Raw genomic sequence first — 15,306 nt, 5'->3', positions numbered from 1 at the left:
TTAAACAACTAGAAAACATGCATTGAAAATGACAATTGAATGAAATCCCTCTGTAAATGTTTAAATGGCCCATCAGGTTGCTGAATCTATCTGAAGCTTTGATCCTCTTTCCAGGAATATGGGTTTGACAAACCAAACATTTAGTTTATAGTCATAAACTATTTTAGCAATATAGAAGTCACCACATCAATATATATTTAATTTGGATCATTTTATCTTTTTCATGATGAGTCATGAAGTGCAGAACTTTCAGTAACAAAAGCTTTAAGGACCCTGGAAGGACAATGTAACTATCATGGTTCTCCATGAGTTCATGCTTACCACTGGACTTATGTCCTCTTGAATACCAGTTGTTTTTCCAATTTAGGTGCATAGCACTGATAACTGATGGGTTGTCACAGGTAATTTGACTTAGACCATGGAGTTCAATCAAATTGTATATCTAAACAATTTTGTTTTTTTTGAGACGGAGTCTCACGCAGTGGCACGATCTTGGCTCACTGCAAGCTCCACCTCCCGGGTTCACACCATTCTCCTGCCTCAGCCTCCTGAGTAGCTGGGACTACAGGCACTCGCCACCATGCCCGGCTGATTTTTTTTTTTGGTATTATTAGTAGAGACGGGGTTTCACCGTGTTAGCCAGGATGGTCTCGATCTCCTGACCTCATGATTCACCCGCCTCGACCTCCCAAAGTGCTGGGATTGCAGGCGTGAGCCACCGTGCCTGGCTATCTAAACAATTTTAATACTGGCTGATTTAGCATGAAAATCTGGCAAAGTATTTTCTTGGTATGCAATTAATTTTTGTTTTACTTCGGTTAGCAGTTGTATAAACCAGTCAGTCTTTTCATTAAAGTCCCAGGAATTCTTTTTTTTTTTTTTAATTTAATTTTAAAATTTTAAACTTCTTTTTTTTAAATTATACTTTAAGTTCTAGGGTACATGTGCACAATGTGCAGGTTTGTTACATATGTATACATGTGCCATGTTGGTGTGCTGCACCCATTAACTCGTCATTTACATTAGGTATATCTCCTAATGCTATCCCTCCCCATCCCCCAACCCCACGACAGGCCCCGGTGTGTGATGTTCCCCTTCCTGTACCCAAGTGTTCTCATTGTTCAATTCCCACCTATGAGTGAGAACATGTGGTATTTGGTTTTCTGTACTTGCGATAGTTAGCTCAGAATGATGTTTTCCAGCTTCATCCATGTCCCTACAAAGGACATGAACTCATCTTTTTTTATGGCTGCATAGTATTCCATGGTGTATATGTACCACATTTTCTTAATCCAGTCTATCACTGATGGACATTTGGGTTGGTTCCAAGTCTTTGCTATTGTGCATAAAACATACGTGTTACATGTGTCTTTATAGCAGCATGATTTATAATCCTTTAGGTATATACCCAGTAATGAGATGGCTGGGTGAAATGGTATTTCTAGTTCTAGATCCTTGAGGAATCACCACACTGTCTTCCACAATGGTTGAACTAGTTTACAGTCCCACCAACAGTGTAAAAATGTTCCTATTTCTCCATATCCTCTCCAGCACCTGTTGTTTCCTGACTTTTTAATGATTGCCATATTCTAACTGGTGTGAGATGGTATCTCATTGTGGTTTTGATTTGCATTTCTCTGATGGTCAGTGATGATGAGCTTTTTCATGTGTTTGTTGCCTGCATAAATGTCTTCTTTTGAGAAGTGTCTGTTCATATCCTTTGCCCACTTTTTGATGGGGTTGTTTGATTTTTTCTTGTAAATTTGTTTAAGTTCTTTGTAGATTCTGGATATTAGCCCTTTGACAGATGAGTAGATTGTAAAAAATTTTCTCCCATTCTGTAGGTTGTCTGTTCATTCTGATGGTAGTTTCTTTTGCTGTGCAGAAGCTCCTTAGTTTAATTAGATGCCATTTGTCTATTTTGGCTTTTGTTGTCATTGCTTTTGCTGTTTTAGTCATGAAGACCTTGCCCATGCCTATGTCCTGAATGGTATTGCCTAGGTTTTCTTCCAGGGTTTTTATGGTTTTAGGTCTAACATTTAAGTCTTTAATCCATCTAGAATTAATTTTTGTATAAGGTATAAGGAAGGGATCCAGTTTCAGCTTTCTACATATGGCTAGCCAATTTTCCCAGCACCATTTCTTAAATAGGGAATCCTTTCCCCATTTCTTGTTTTTGTCAGGTTTGTCAAAGATCAGATGGTTGTAGATGTGTGGTATTATTTCTGAGGGCTCTGTTCTGTACCATTGGTCTATATCTCTGTTTTCATACCAGTACCATGCTGTTTTGGTTACTGTAGCCTTGTAGTATAGTTTGAAGTCAGGTAGTGTGATGCCTCCAGCTTTGTTCTTTTGGCTTTGGATTTTCTTGGCAAAGTGGGCTCATTTTTGGTTCCATATGAACTTTAAAGTAGTTTTTTCCAATTCTGTGAAGAGTCATGGGTAGCTTGATGGGGATGACATTGATTCTATAAATTGCCTTGGCCATTTTCACGATGTTGATTCTTCCTATCCATGAACATGGAATGTTCTTCCATTTGTTTGTGTCCTCTTTTATTTTGTTGAGCAGTGGTTTGTAGTTCTCCTCAAAGAGGTCCTTCACATCCCTTGTAAGTTGGATTCCTAGGTATTTTATTCTCTTTGAAGCAATTGTGAATGGGAGTTCACTCATGATTTGGTTCTCTGTTTGTCTATTATTGGTGTATAGGAATGCTTGCAATTTTTGCACCTTGATTTTGTATCCTGAGACTTTGCCGAAGTTGCTTATCAGCTTAAGGAGATTTGGGGCTGAGACGATGGGGTTTTCTAAATATACAATCATGTCATCTGCAAACAGGGACAATTTGACTTCCTCTTTTCCTAATTGAATGCTCTTTATTTCTTTCTCCTGCCTGATTGTGCTGGCCAGAAATTCCAACACTATGTTGAATAGGAGTGGTGAGAGAGGGCATTCCTGTGTTGTGCCAGTTTACAAAGGAAATGCTTCCAGTTTTTGCCCATTCAGTATGATATTGGCTGTGGGTTTGTCATAAATAGTTCTTATTATTTTGAGATACATCCCATCAATACCTAGTTTATTGAGAGTTTTTAGCATGAAGGGCTGTTGAATTTTGTTTAAGGCCTTTTCTGCATCTATTGAGATAATCATGTGGTTTTTGTCTTTGATTCTGTTTATATGATGTATTATGTTTGTTGATTTGTGTATGTTGAACCAGCCTTGCATACCAGGGATGAAGCCAACTTGATCGTGGTGAATAAGCTTTTTGATGTGCTGCTGGATTTGGTTTGCCAGTATTTTATTGAGGATTTTTGCATCAATGTTCATCAGGGATATTGGTCTGAAATTCTCTTTTTTTGTTGTGTCTCTGCCAGGCTTTGGTATAAGGAAGATGCTGGCCTCATAAAATGAGTTACGGAGTATTCCCTCTTTTTCCATTGATCAGATTAGTTTCAGAAGGAATGGTACCAGCTCCTCTTTGTACCTCTAGTAGAATTCAGCTGTGAATCCATCTGGTCCTGGACTTTTTTGGTTGGTAGGCTATTAATTATTGCCTCAATTTCAGAGCCTGTTATTGGTCTATTCAGGGATTCAACTTCTTCCTGGTTTAGTCTCAGGAAGATGTATGTGTCCAGGAATTTATCCATTTCTTCTAGATTTCCTAGTTTGTTTGCATAGAGGTGTTTATTAGTATTCTCTGATGGTAGTTTGTATTTATGTGGGATCAGTGGTGATATCCTCTTTATCATTTTTTATTGAGTCTATTTGATTCTTCTTTCTTTTCTTCTTTATTAGTCTTGCTAGCAGTCTATCAATTTTGTTGATCTTTTCAAAAAACCAGCTCCTGGATTCATTGATTTTTTGGAGGTTTTTTTGTGTCTCTATCTCCTTCAGTTCTGCTCAGATCTCAGTTATTTCTTGCCTTCTGCTAGCTTTTGAATGTGTTTGCTCTTGCTTCTCTAGTTCTTTTAATTGTGATGTTAGGGTATCAATTTGAGATCTTTCCTGCTTTCTCTTGTGGGCATTTAGTGCTATAAATTTCCCTCTACACATTACTTCAAATGTGTCCCAGAGGTACTGGTATGTTATGTCTTTGTTTTCATTGGTTTCAAAGAACATGTTTATTTCTGCCTTCAGTTCGTTATGTACCCAGTAGTCATTCAGGAGCAGGTTGTTCAGTTTCCATGTATTTGAGCGGTTTTGAGTGAGTTTCTTAATCCTGAGTTCTAGTTTGATTGCACTGTGGTCTGAGAGACAGTTTGTTATAATTTCTATTATTTTACATTTGCTGAGGAGTGCTTTACTTCCAATTATGTGGTCAATTTTGGAATAAGTGTGATGTGGTGCTGAGAAGAATGCATATTCTGTTGATTTGGGGTGGAGAGTTCTATAGAAGTTTATTAAGTCCACTTGATATAGAACTGATTTCAATTCCTGGATATCCTTGCTAACTTTCTGTCTCGTTGATCTGTCTAATGTTGACAGTGGGGTGTTAAAGTCTCCCATTATTATTGTGTGGGAGTCTAAGTCTCTTTGTAGGTCTCTAAGGACTTGCTTTACGAATCTGGGCACTCCTGTATTGGGTGCACAATATTTAGGATAGTTAGCTCTTCTTGTTGAATTGATCCCTTTACCATTATATAATGGCCTTCTTTGTCTCTTTTGATCTTTGTTGGTTTAAAGTCTGTTTTATCGGAGACTAGGATTGCAACCCCTGCTTGCTTTTGTTTCCCATGTACTTGGTAGATCTTCCTCCATCCCTTTAGTTTGAGCCTATGTGTGTCTCTGCATGTGGGATGGGTCTCCTGAATACAGCACACTGATGGGTCTTGACTCTATCCAATTTGCCAGTCTGTGTCATTTAATTGGGGCATTTAACCCATTTACATTTAAGGTTAATATTGTTATGTGTGGATTTGATCCTATCATTATGACGTTAGCTGGTTATTTTGCTCATTAGTTGATGAAGTTTCTTCCTAGCATCGGTGGTCTTTACAATTTGGCATGTGTTTGTAGTGTTTGGTACCGGTTACTACTTTCTATGTTTAGTGTTTCCTTCAGGAGCTCTTGTAAGGCAGGCCTGGTGGTGACAAAATCTCTCAGCATTTGCTTATCTGTAAAGGATTTTATTTCTCCTTTACTTATGAGGCATAGTTTGGCTGGATAGGAAATTCTGGGTTGAAAATTCTTTTCTTTAAGCATGTTGAATATTGGCCCCCACTCTCTTCTGGCTTGTAGAGTTTCTGCAGAGAGATCCGCTGTTAGTCTGATGGGCTTCCCTTTGTGGGTAACCTGATCTTTTTCTCTGGCTGCCCTTAACATTTTTTCCTTCATTTCAACTTTGGTGAATCTGACAATTATGTGTCTTGGAGTTGCTCTTCTTGAGGAGTATCTTTGTGGCATTCTCTGTATTTCCTGAATTTGAATGTTGGCCTGCCTTGCTAGGTTGGGGAAGTTCTCCTGGATAATAACCTGAAGAGTGTTTTCCAACTTGGTTCCATTCTCCCCATCACTTTCAGGTATACCAATCAGATGTAGATTTGGTCTTTTCCCATAGTCCCATATTTCTTGGAGGCTTTGTTCATTTCTTTTCACTCTTTTTTCTCTAAACTTCTCTTCTCACTTCATTTCATTAATTTGATCTTCAATCACTGATACCCTTTCTTCCACTTGATTGAATCGGCTACTGAAGCTTATGCATGCATCACGTAGTTCTCATAGTTCTCGAGCCATGGTTTTCAGCTCCATCAGGTCATTTAAGGTCTTCTCTATGCTGTTTATTCTAGTTAGACATTCATCTAATCTTTTTTCAAGGATTTTAGCTTCTTTGTGATGGGTTCGAACATCATCCGTGGACTGCACCCACTGTCCGACAAGCCCCAGTGAGATGAACCCGGTACCTCAGTTGGAAATGCAGAAATCACCCGTCTTCTGTGTTGCTCATGCTGGGAGCTATAGACTGGAGCTGTTCCTATTTGACCATCTTGGAACCCAGTTCCAGGAATTCTTAACCAGTCCAAATGATATGATTCTAAAGTTACCAAAAACCTATATTCAAGAGTGCTTTTCAGGGTCGTTTCCATCCTTTCCTGAACTTCCTAAAAGACACCATATTCTAGGATTTTGCATGCTTGTGAAGTTTTCAGAAACTGTATCAGCATTAAACAATTAGCTGTGGAAATGGCTTTAAATAGTCATAGTTAAAGACACAATTGACAAGGAAATTTGGTTATTTCTGTGGTCTACAATAACATATAACTCTAATTATGATTGATAGCATATCCTTGGACATATTTGAATTCTAGAAATCCATACACTTGTGGAACACATATTAATATCATTCACTAAAACATAACCTGGCTGGGCATAGTGACTCACACCTGTAATCGCAGCACTTTAGGAGGCTGAAGCAGGCAGATCACCTGAGGCTGGGAGTTTGAGACCAGCCTGGCCAGCATGGTGAAATCCCATCTCTACTAAAAAAAAAAAAAAAAAAAAAAAAAAAAAAAAAAGCTGGGCGTGGTGGTGCACACCTGTAATCCCAGCTACTCCGGAGGCTGAGGCACAAGAATCACTTGAACCCAGGAGGTGGAGGTTGCAATGAGCTGAAATCACACCACTGCACTCTAACCTCGGTGGCAGGGCAAGACTGTCTCTTTCTCTGCCAACTCTGAAGAAGGTTAAAAGGTTAAACATTATTTTTTTTTTATTTTGGCAATGCTTCCCATGTAACTTAACAGGCCAAATAATCCTGTTTACCTCTCTTTTGGATGCTTCAGGGACCCTTTGTAGCATCCCAAAATTAAAGGTCAGAAAAGATAATTTTGAAGCTGGAATTTGATTTTGGGAAACCTGTCAAATATGTTAAAGGTTTAAAACATTTGATATTATAAAATAGAATTCCATGTTAACATAAGGCATTCATTTAGCCAAAATGATGACTTAAAAATTTTTTAAAGGCAAAAACCTGTACTCATTTATAGAGGGAAGACTTTGCTTTCCAAACATTCTGTCTCTTGTCTTTCCTTTCTTTTTCCTGTAGTTTATTCAAAAGGCAAACAGAAATATTTCATTATCCTTTAATATTACCTGAAAATCTTATTCAAGAGAGAAAGCCAAATTTCACCCTTGCATTAGTGAACTATTAATGTCTATCTTAATCTTTAACAAAACCTTATAGACATATTTATCCAGTGTTAATCAGTTTGACCATAAGGTGATTCTCATAAACCTTTTATAACCCTTTACAAATGTTTGTTAAAGAGCAGATCAGTGCTCTAAGAAAACCGTATTGTGCTTTTATTTCAATGTTCAACTTACAAAAAAACTGAATAATGCCCCTTTATATTTAGCCAATATGTTCATACAAAGAATATTTTTTACAAGATTAACTTTTCACAACTCTTCCACGACTTGCTCAAACCTTCAGCTTTATCCCATCTAATTTAAAACAATCCTTTAACCCTCTAAACCAGGCAAAAATTTACATTCCTACGCCTTCTTAGAATTTTTTAGTAAAAGCACATTTCACTTTCCTCACACACCTTGCATGTAAAAACTGATCAGTAGTCTCAATTACATGTTACAATGTTAACTCTTATTAATTTTTATTTTTGGTGAAAAACGTGGTAGTGATTTTAATTATGTACTAGGTGTGGAGCCTAGGACACCAGAGAGAAGTGCAGATAAAGTCTGACTCTTTCTGCATAGCCAGGGGACTTGACTAACAACACATGTCACCAGGCCTTACCCAGAATCTAATGGCTCCAAAGCAGGCAAGTTGAACAATTTTTAAAAGTCAAAGAAGCAGATTATTACCTTAAAGAATTTAGCAAACCTAATAGCTGACCTGCCTAATTTAGACCAAATATCTTTATTTTTAAGACATTTTTATTTTACCAATAATCTTTAAAACGGTTTTTATTTATGAAAGATTACTAAATTTACTTGAACTAGATGGCATTAGTTTTAATTTCTCTGACAATGTATTCAATTTAAGCACTTATTTTAAGCCAATTAATTAGAGCTCTTTTATGTAAAAATTACACACACAACATATATAAATACACAGAGGATCCAACAGTTCTAATATTTTTCATTTGGCAATTTTTAAGTTTCTTAATTGGATTACTGGCTTCTGGGCTGGATTTCTTTGAGGAGCAGGGCTAGGAAAACATGCAGTTTCTAAGGTCTAATAAGCAGGCACACCTGGAAGGAAGAAACAGATTCCTAAAATTAAGGATCCCATTTTTAAATCACATCCTGAATCCCCAAAATGTGAGAAATGCTATGGAAGAAGACAGTGTAATGCTTTTACAATGCATTTTATTGCAAGGCAACCCAAATCCAATCAGCCCATTTTGTAATCAGCCCATCCCCCATGGGAATCTCACCTCTCAGTTGGGAGGGGGATTTTTCCCTACCTCCCAGTTGTCCAAGAGCATACTTCTTTGATTCCAGTATGCAAAGAACCAAGTATCCCTCCATAACTGCCATTAGCCAGCCCTTAAAGGGTATTTCCTGCCTAGTTATTATGCACCAAGGCTAAAAGCTCTCCCATCATGCAAAGTAATTTCTGATATACCCCAAAAGTAAAAAATGTCAGATAACACAATGTAAAACAGAACAGAGCCTTAGATTTTGAGAGGGATCTATACACCTTCAATTTCTGGGGTTCCATGAAGAAAACAGAGTTTTTTTCCCAAAAGGAGGTCGGTGGTGCCTCCTCTGTTTTTTCCCAGAGTCCCAGGCTGTTAGAGTTTGAATATCCACTTTTAATTATGCTGACTTTTAACCATAGAACTTAAGAAAAATGTCCTTTTAAATCTCTTATTACCCAACTTTAGCCAGGCCAAATGGCCAATATTTCTGGCTTTTGAACTTTACCAAAGGTAATCTCCCTTCCTCAGAGAAAGGAGAATTCAAGAAGGGAAGCCAGAAGTTGTACATAGAGGGGAAGAGAATCAACAAATGGTAAAGGTCACACAGATATCAGTCAGAAAGTACTCATTCCCTAAACCACGATTGAACCTGGGCTGCCATTGTGAAAAGACAAAGCTAGCTACTAAGCTACAGCACTGGGCAGTTTCCATTGCTTTTCCCAGAAGGAGTCTAGAGCAGCCAGTTTTGAGCTTGCAATGACTTTTAACTGCTCAAGATAATTTTTAGAGCTAACTATGATATAAACCTTAAAATTCCTGTTGCCTGGATGGTGGAGACCAAGAGAAAGCACAGCCACATGGTTACAAGGCTCCTAAGGACATAAAACAAGACAAGATGAAAACCTCATCCAGTTTTGTTACTGATCAGCTTGCTGGTCCATCTTGAACAGCAGGCTTATGGGGTCGTAAGTCTGTGTTCTATCCTGAGATACTCCTCTTTATGATAGAATAATATAGAAAAGTAAATTTGTAGCACAAAGGATCCCAGATTTGGTACAGCTTAAGACTAACCTCATGAATCATTATTCTCATTAATTAAAACTTTGCAAGAGATAGTGATTTTTACCATCTCTATTATCAATTTGCACAGAGAGGAAAGGGAAGTTAGAATAGGATTGCCTGCAGCAGGGTGGGAAAGGTGAGGAGCTCAGGGAGGCCAGAAAGACCCACCCACTGCAACAACACTTAATCAAAACTCCAGGCAGCCACTTGTCAGTCGCAAAGGATCTTTTCCAGAAATCCGATCAGCTCTCTAGTTTCTCCCCTTAGGGAGGAAAAAGTTCCCTGTGTTCTGTGATCCTGTACATGCCTGATCCTGTCACCCGCAGCCATCAGCAAATAGTGCAAGGTAGATTTATCGTAAGAGAATAACAGTTAACATCCCATAGTGCCAAATCCATTTTTAACCAAGATGGACTTTACTGAGGGGAGGGCCTTTAACCCAATCCCATCCTTTGCCCAGGTAAAATGTACCCCGTTACTTACCCAACATTTGCCAATTGGTGCTTCTATCTATTTCCTTTGGATTGGGATAGTAAATAAGCTAAAAGTTTAGCAGATTTAATGTTTTTTAAATCAGTCGCTTGAGCTTTTTATTTGCCGTTTGTGAAGACTTTAAATTTAAAAAACTGAAATTTTTAGAAGCTTCTGGATATGAATAGGCATCAATAGCTTTCATTTTTAAATGTGTTTTAGTGCAGTGTTGTTCATTTGGAATGTTCCACTGTAAGCTATCTTTAGTAAGATTTTGCCATTTCTGTAAGACTTTGCTGCTTCCGGGGCATAACACTTAGGCATGTATAAGCCATAAGAAACTCAGTTCTTTAGAAATTAAGGATCCCATTTTTGCCTCACATATTGGCTTTGTTCTCAGGGTCCCTTGATCAATGTAGCCAATAAGTTTCTCTTACTTAAGTGCATAAGAAAAATGAAACAAAGGGGTAGAACACAAAAATCCCTGTGAATGTCCAAAAGCCAAATTTTACACCCCCTGCATTATTGCCATTTACTTCCAGTTTCCTTCTGACCCAGTCAGATGTAAGAGGCCTCTAACCAGATCCAATGTGATCCCAGACTCAGACCAGTTTTTGTTGCAACTTCCAAACCCAGTTTAGATCAGAAATTTGCTCAAAGAGACTTGGAGAGCTCAAAACACAAATCAGTGGAGCTTCAGAACTCCAGAGAGAACTTACCACAATCCTCAGCTGCTCTGAGAGTTCAATTGACACAATGGGTCCAGCGGGCATCTCACTCGGTCAGTCGGCACTACTGGTGGCCATTAGAAGCTCTACTTTGGATTCCACTTCTGACGTCATCCGATAAAATAAAACCTTCAGCCAGATTAAATTTATAGGAGTTTAATTGAGCAATGAATGATTCACAAATCGGGCAGTCTTCCAAGCCAAAGTAGGCTCAGAGACTCCAGTGCAGCCACGTGGTGGAAGAAGACTTATGGACAGAAAAAGGAAAGTGACATACAGAAAATGGAAACATGGTACAGAAACAACTGGATTGGTTATAAGTTGGCATTTGCCTTATTTGAACATGGTTTGAACAGTTGGCTACATTTCATTGGCCAAAATTCGGTGACTGCACAAGTGTAGACTACAGTCTGTTTATACCTTCACTTGTTATAGTTCACAAAGTACAGAAAAACCTTTAGGCTGAACTTAAAATATGTAAGGAGGCATCTTTAGGCTAAACTTGATTTAACACTAACTAACTCAAGTACTGTTTTCTTAGTTTTGACTGCAGGTTATCTAAATGGACTCACTGTAGGGAAAAGCAACCATGCTGCAGAAAGTCTTTATTTTGCTTTTGGTAACTGGACTAACAAACAGATTTTACATTTTATTAAAATAATTCCTATGTCATTGTTATTAAGATTTCAGTCACTTAGGAAAACTGAGATTAAAAGTTAAAGTTATTATATCCTTGTATCTTCCTGTATATGCTTTTGAAGTACTTGTGACATTGAGTAACAGGGCTTTGTCTCCGGGGTCTAAAAAGAACACCAAGACCTGCTAAATCTTAAACACTAACAGCAATTAAAGCCTCATCTTCAGGTACAGATTAAAATAATCTGTCTTCCTGAGACACAGGGCGAGAAATTAAAGCTATTCAACTCCTCAAGGCCCAGGGACGATCACAGAAGACATGAGTGTGTGAGATTTTAAGGGCCAATTTTGAAAGATAAAATAAGTTAAGTTTCTCTATAAACGAATTATGAATGTCAAAGGCACACTGATGCAAGACCAGTATCTAGGCCCCTGTGTCAGATTAACAAAGTTTTCTTGGAGTATTAACCCAGGTTTTAAAAATATATATAAAAGATTATAAGACGGTTTATAGAAATGATATCCTATGTTCAAAATGATTAAAATCTAATAGATTTGTTTATATGATTTGAAAGACAGATTTAATTGACCTCATGCTCTTTATTAGGGCTTATTGTTCGGGAAAGTAAGTTTCCTCTTCCAAAGAATAAAATTTTTCCTTTTTTTTTTTTTTTTTTTTTTTTGAGATGGAGTCTCTGTCACCCAGGCTGGAGTGCAGTGGCACAATCTCGGCTCACTGCAACCTCCACCTTCTTGGTTCAAGTGATTATTCTGCCTCAGCCTCCTGAGTAGCTGGGATTACAGGCATGCACCACCACACCTTCCTAATTTTTATATTTTTAGTGGAGACAGAGTTTCACCATGTTGGCCAGGCTGGTCTCAAACTCCTGACCTCAAGGCCTGCTTCAGCCTCCCAAACTGCTGGGATTAGAGGCATGAGCCATCGTGCCTGGCCTAAAATCTTTTTGTTATTACTATGGCTGCATGAATGACTTTTTTTTTTTTTAAACAATCACCTGTGATCCTATTTCGTGATATCAAATGTTTTAAACTTTCTATATTTGATGCTTTCCAAAACCAAATTCCAAATTCAGTCATCAATTTTTTGATATTAGGTCCCCTGAAGTCCAAAAGAGACATATTCAGCTTATTTGGTATAATAAAATTATACAGGAAGCATTGTCAAATATGAAATGCTGTCTAATCTTCTTTGCATTGTATTTATATAAATGTGCTATTAGTTATTTGTTCCATAATTATATGAAATTCCTGTGATTTTGATGTCTTAGTATATGTTATCAGTAATAATTATGATTATTATGTAAAATTGTTTTATGCCACAGAAGTATCCAAATTTCCTTGTCAATTGTGTCTTTAACCATGGCTGTTAAGCCGGGCACGGTGGCTCACGCCTGTAATCCCAGCACTTTGGGAGGCCGAGGCGGGCGGATCACAAGGTCAGGAGATCGAGACCACGGTGAAACCCCGTCTCTACTAAAAATACAAAAAATTAGCCGGGCGCCGTGGCGGGCACCTGTAGTCCCAGCTACTCAGGAGGCTGAGGCAGGAGAATGGCGTGAACCCGGGAGGCGGAGCTTGCAGTGAGCCGAGATCGCTCCACTGCACTCCAGCCTGGGCGACAGAGCGAGACTCCGTCTCAAAAAAACAAAAACAAAACAAAACAAAAAAAACCATGGCTGTCCTAGGACTTTTGTCATCCAGAATTGTTTTATTTTGATCCTTTTATAGAGTGGTTTGTAATCAGCTATAGAACTCTGAGGAGAACTCTTAAATATAGGTTTCTGATAACTTTAGAGATTGAGCCATTGGAATAGAGAGAAAATCTTCCAGGACTCTCAAGGAGAACTGATATATTCATGAGGTTTACTGATCCAGTATTGAGCAGGATGGGAGTTATTTGCATGGACTGAACTAATAGAAGACTGAAATAATCTTTTATGACTTTTTGTTTAAAACATTTGCTGATTCATTTTGTTTTGTTTTTCAGAGTCAAGAAAACTTTCTCCTCTTTTAAGCTATTTACAGCTTTTAACAACTGAGTCAATTATACCCTTCTGAGCAAAATTTAAAACATATTCCCCTTTTCTCAATTTCTCCAAAATGTGCAAACTATTTTGTGAGTATTCTTAATTTATGACAATATAGTTATTTGCACAAGTTGAATAAGAATCTGTTTTCTTTTATGACAGGCATAACTGGATACACTGGTTATTTTACCAAGGCTTTGACTGGAATGACATTTTCAGACTGGCTTGAGAAAATGAAGCTGACCTGACCTATGGAGCCAATAAAAGGCCCCTTGGAAAAACTAGTCCCATATCTTGTCCTTTCTAGCGTCCTGACCTGTAGTAAGTAAAAGGGATCACTTTCTGATAGGCCCAGGAACCCCAAGTTGTCTTGGGACCTGGAAAAGAGAGGAATTCACGCAATTCACACAGGTATTTGCAAGCACAGATAAATCCTTGGCCTGGCTTAAGGCTCTTAAAAAAGCCTAATCTTAGACTCCTTATGAAAAACGTTCAAGCAAGACCAACTAAAAAGAAGAGAGTGAGAGTGGCTGTATAGAAAATGATTATTCTTGCTGCACTTCATGCAAATAATCAAGCCAAGTCTAATAGGACTAAAACTTATTTTACAAATAAACCGATATTACTATGATTTTGTCTTTAGTAAAATTGAGGAATTGGAGAGAGAAAAATTATGTTTCAAAATAAATTATAGTATACTTGTTTATGATTCTAGTCTTGCTTAATGTTTTTCAATTTTTATTATTGTCTACTATTTGGACTGAATTCTAAAATTTTTCCTGACTGCAAGTCTCAAATAACATTTTCATTTTTTCCCTTCTTTCTTTTCCTTTTTTTCTCACATTTGTCCTGATTTGAAATCACTAAAAATTAAGCTGTGCTTTTCCTAAATCCCTGTAAACTGAAGCTAGACAACTTAAACTTCGGAATAAAATAACAATAACCTATTTATGTATATAAACCACTTTCATACCTGCCTACTGATGTATGGACTTCAGAGCAATATGACCTATAGTCATTTTCCAGGATTGTTCTTTTTTATTTGATTGTTGCTTCCCTTATCTTTTCCTCTCCTCACTTTTTCTTTGTAGGACTTGAGACTTCATAATCTGCTAAAAAATGAGCTTTCCTAACAACGTGGGACCTATTTGTCTAAAAATAAACTGTCCTAGCCACGAGAGAGCAGACAAAACCCAAGACCACAGACTCATTTTCTTCTAAAATGCTTTGTCTGAAAGATTTTAAGAAGAAAACGGGAGAGAAATATAAAAAGAAAATAAAAACTTGGGACCCCAATTCACTATGCCAAAAGGGAAAAAATTAAGCTGAAAGCTGAGTAATGCAAGAAGCTGCCTTTCTTTTCGTTCCTAAGCAAATAGCTACAGATAAAAGGTTAAATATCTCCACAGGTAGCTACTCTAGGTTCACTTTATCTTATGTGAAGTGCTGATTTACAGAGTATGAGATGAATACATAATTGACCATTCCCCTAACTGCTCCTTTTCTCTTGCAATATGTGGATTCAGTAATGTGACCATACCCTACCTCTTTCCCCTCCAGCCTGCTTTTCCCCATTAAATACTGAAGCCCTCAAAATAATATTTGGAGAAAGGCACAGACATATCACCCAGGTGGGTCCTTAACCTTGGTAAAATAAACTTCTAAATTGATTGAGACCTGTCTCAGATACTTTTTGGTTTACAATATAATACGAAAAGTATTCTTTAATCTGCATGCATGGAAAACTATCTATTCATACTGGAAAATAAAATGTTACCTAACTTATATTTTAATTAAAAAAATAATTGCAACCACCTCAAAATTGAAGAAGTAAAAACTTCTCACAAACAACAGATCAAAGAGGCAATAAATGAAATATTAGACTATAAAATAATGAAAAGCAATACAGTGAATATCAAGTCTATGAAATGTATCTAAAGTATTCAGAGGTAAATAGATACCTTTTAATATTTTTATCATTT

General features: G+C 37.5%; 1 long non-coding RNA gene across 1 annotated transcript in view; it reads left to right on the top strand.

The window, feature by feature from the left end:
• LOC135969329 (uncharacterized) overlaps nucleotides 1–14,998 on the top strand; it is a 70,759-nt gene extending 55,761 nt beyond the window's left edge. Inside the window, exon 3 of the long non-coding RNA XR_010584511.1 lies at nucleotides 14,416–14,998. This is a non-coding gene — a long non-coding RNA (uncharacterized lncRNA). The remainder of the gene's footprint in view (nucleotides 1–14,415) is intronic.
• Nucleotides 14,999–15,306: the final 308 nt, after the last annotated feature.

This window comes from Macaca fascicularis, chromosome X (assembly GCF_037993035.2).
Source record: "Macaca fascicularis isolate 582-1 chromosome X, T2T-MFA8v1.1".
NCBI lineage: Eukaryota > Metazoa > Chordata > Mammalia > Primates > Cercopithecidae > Macaca > Macaca fascicularis.
This window is presented reverse-complemented; position numbering and strand designations above follow the sequence as displayed.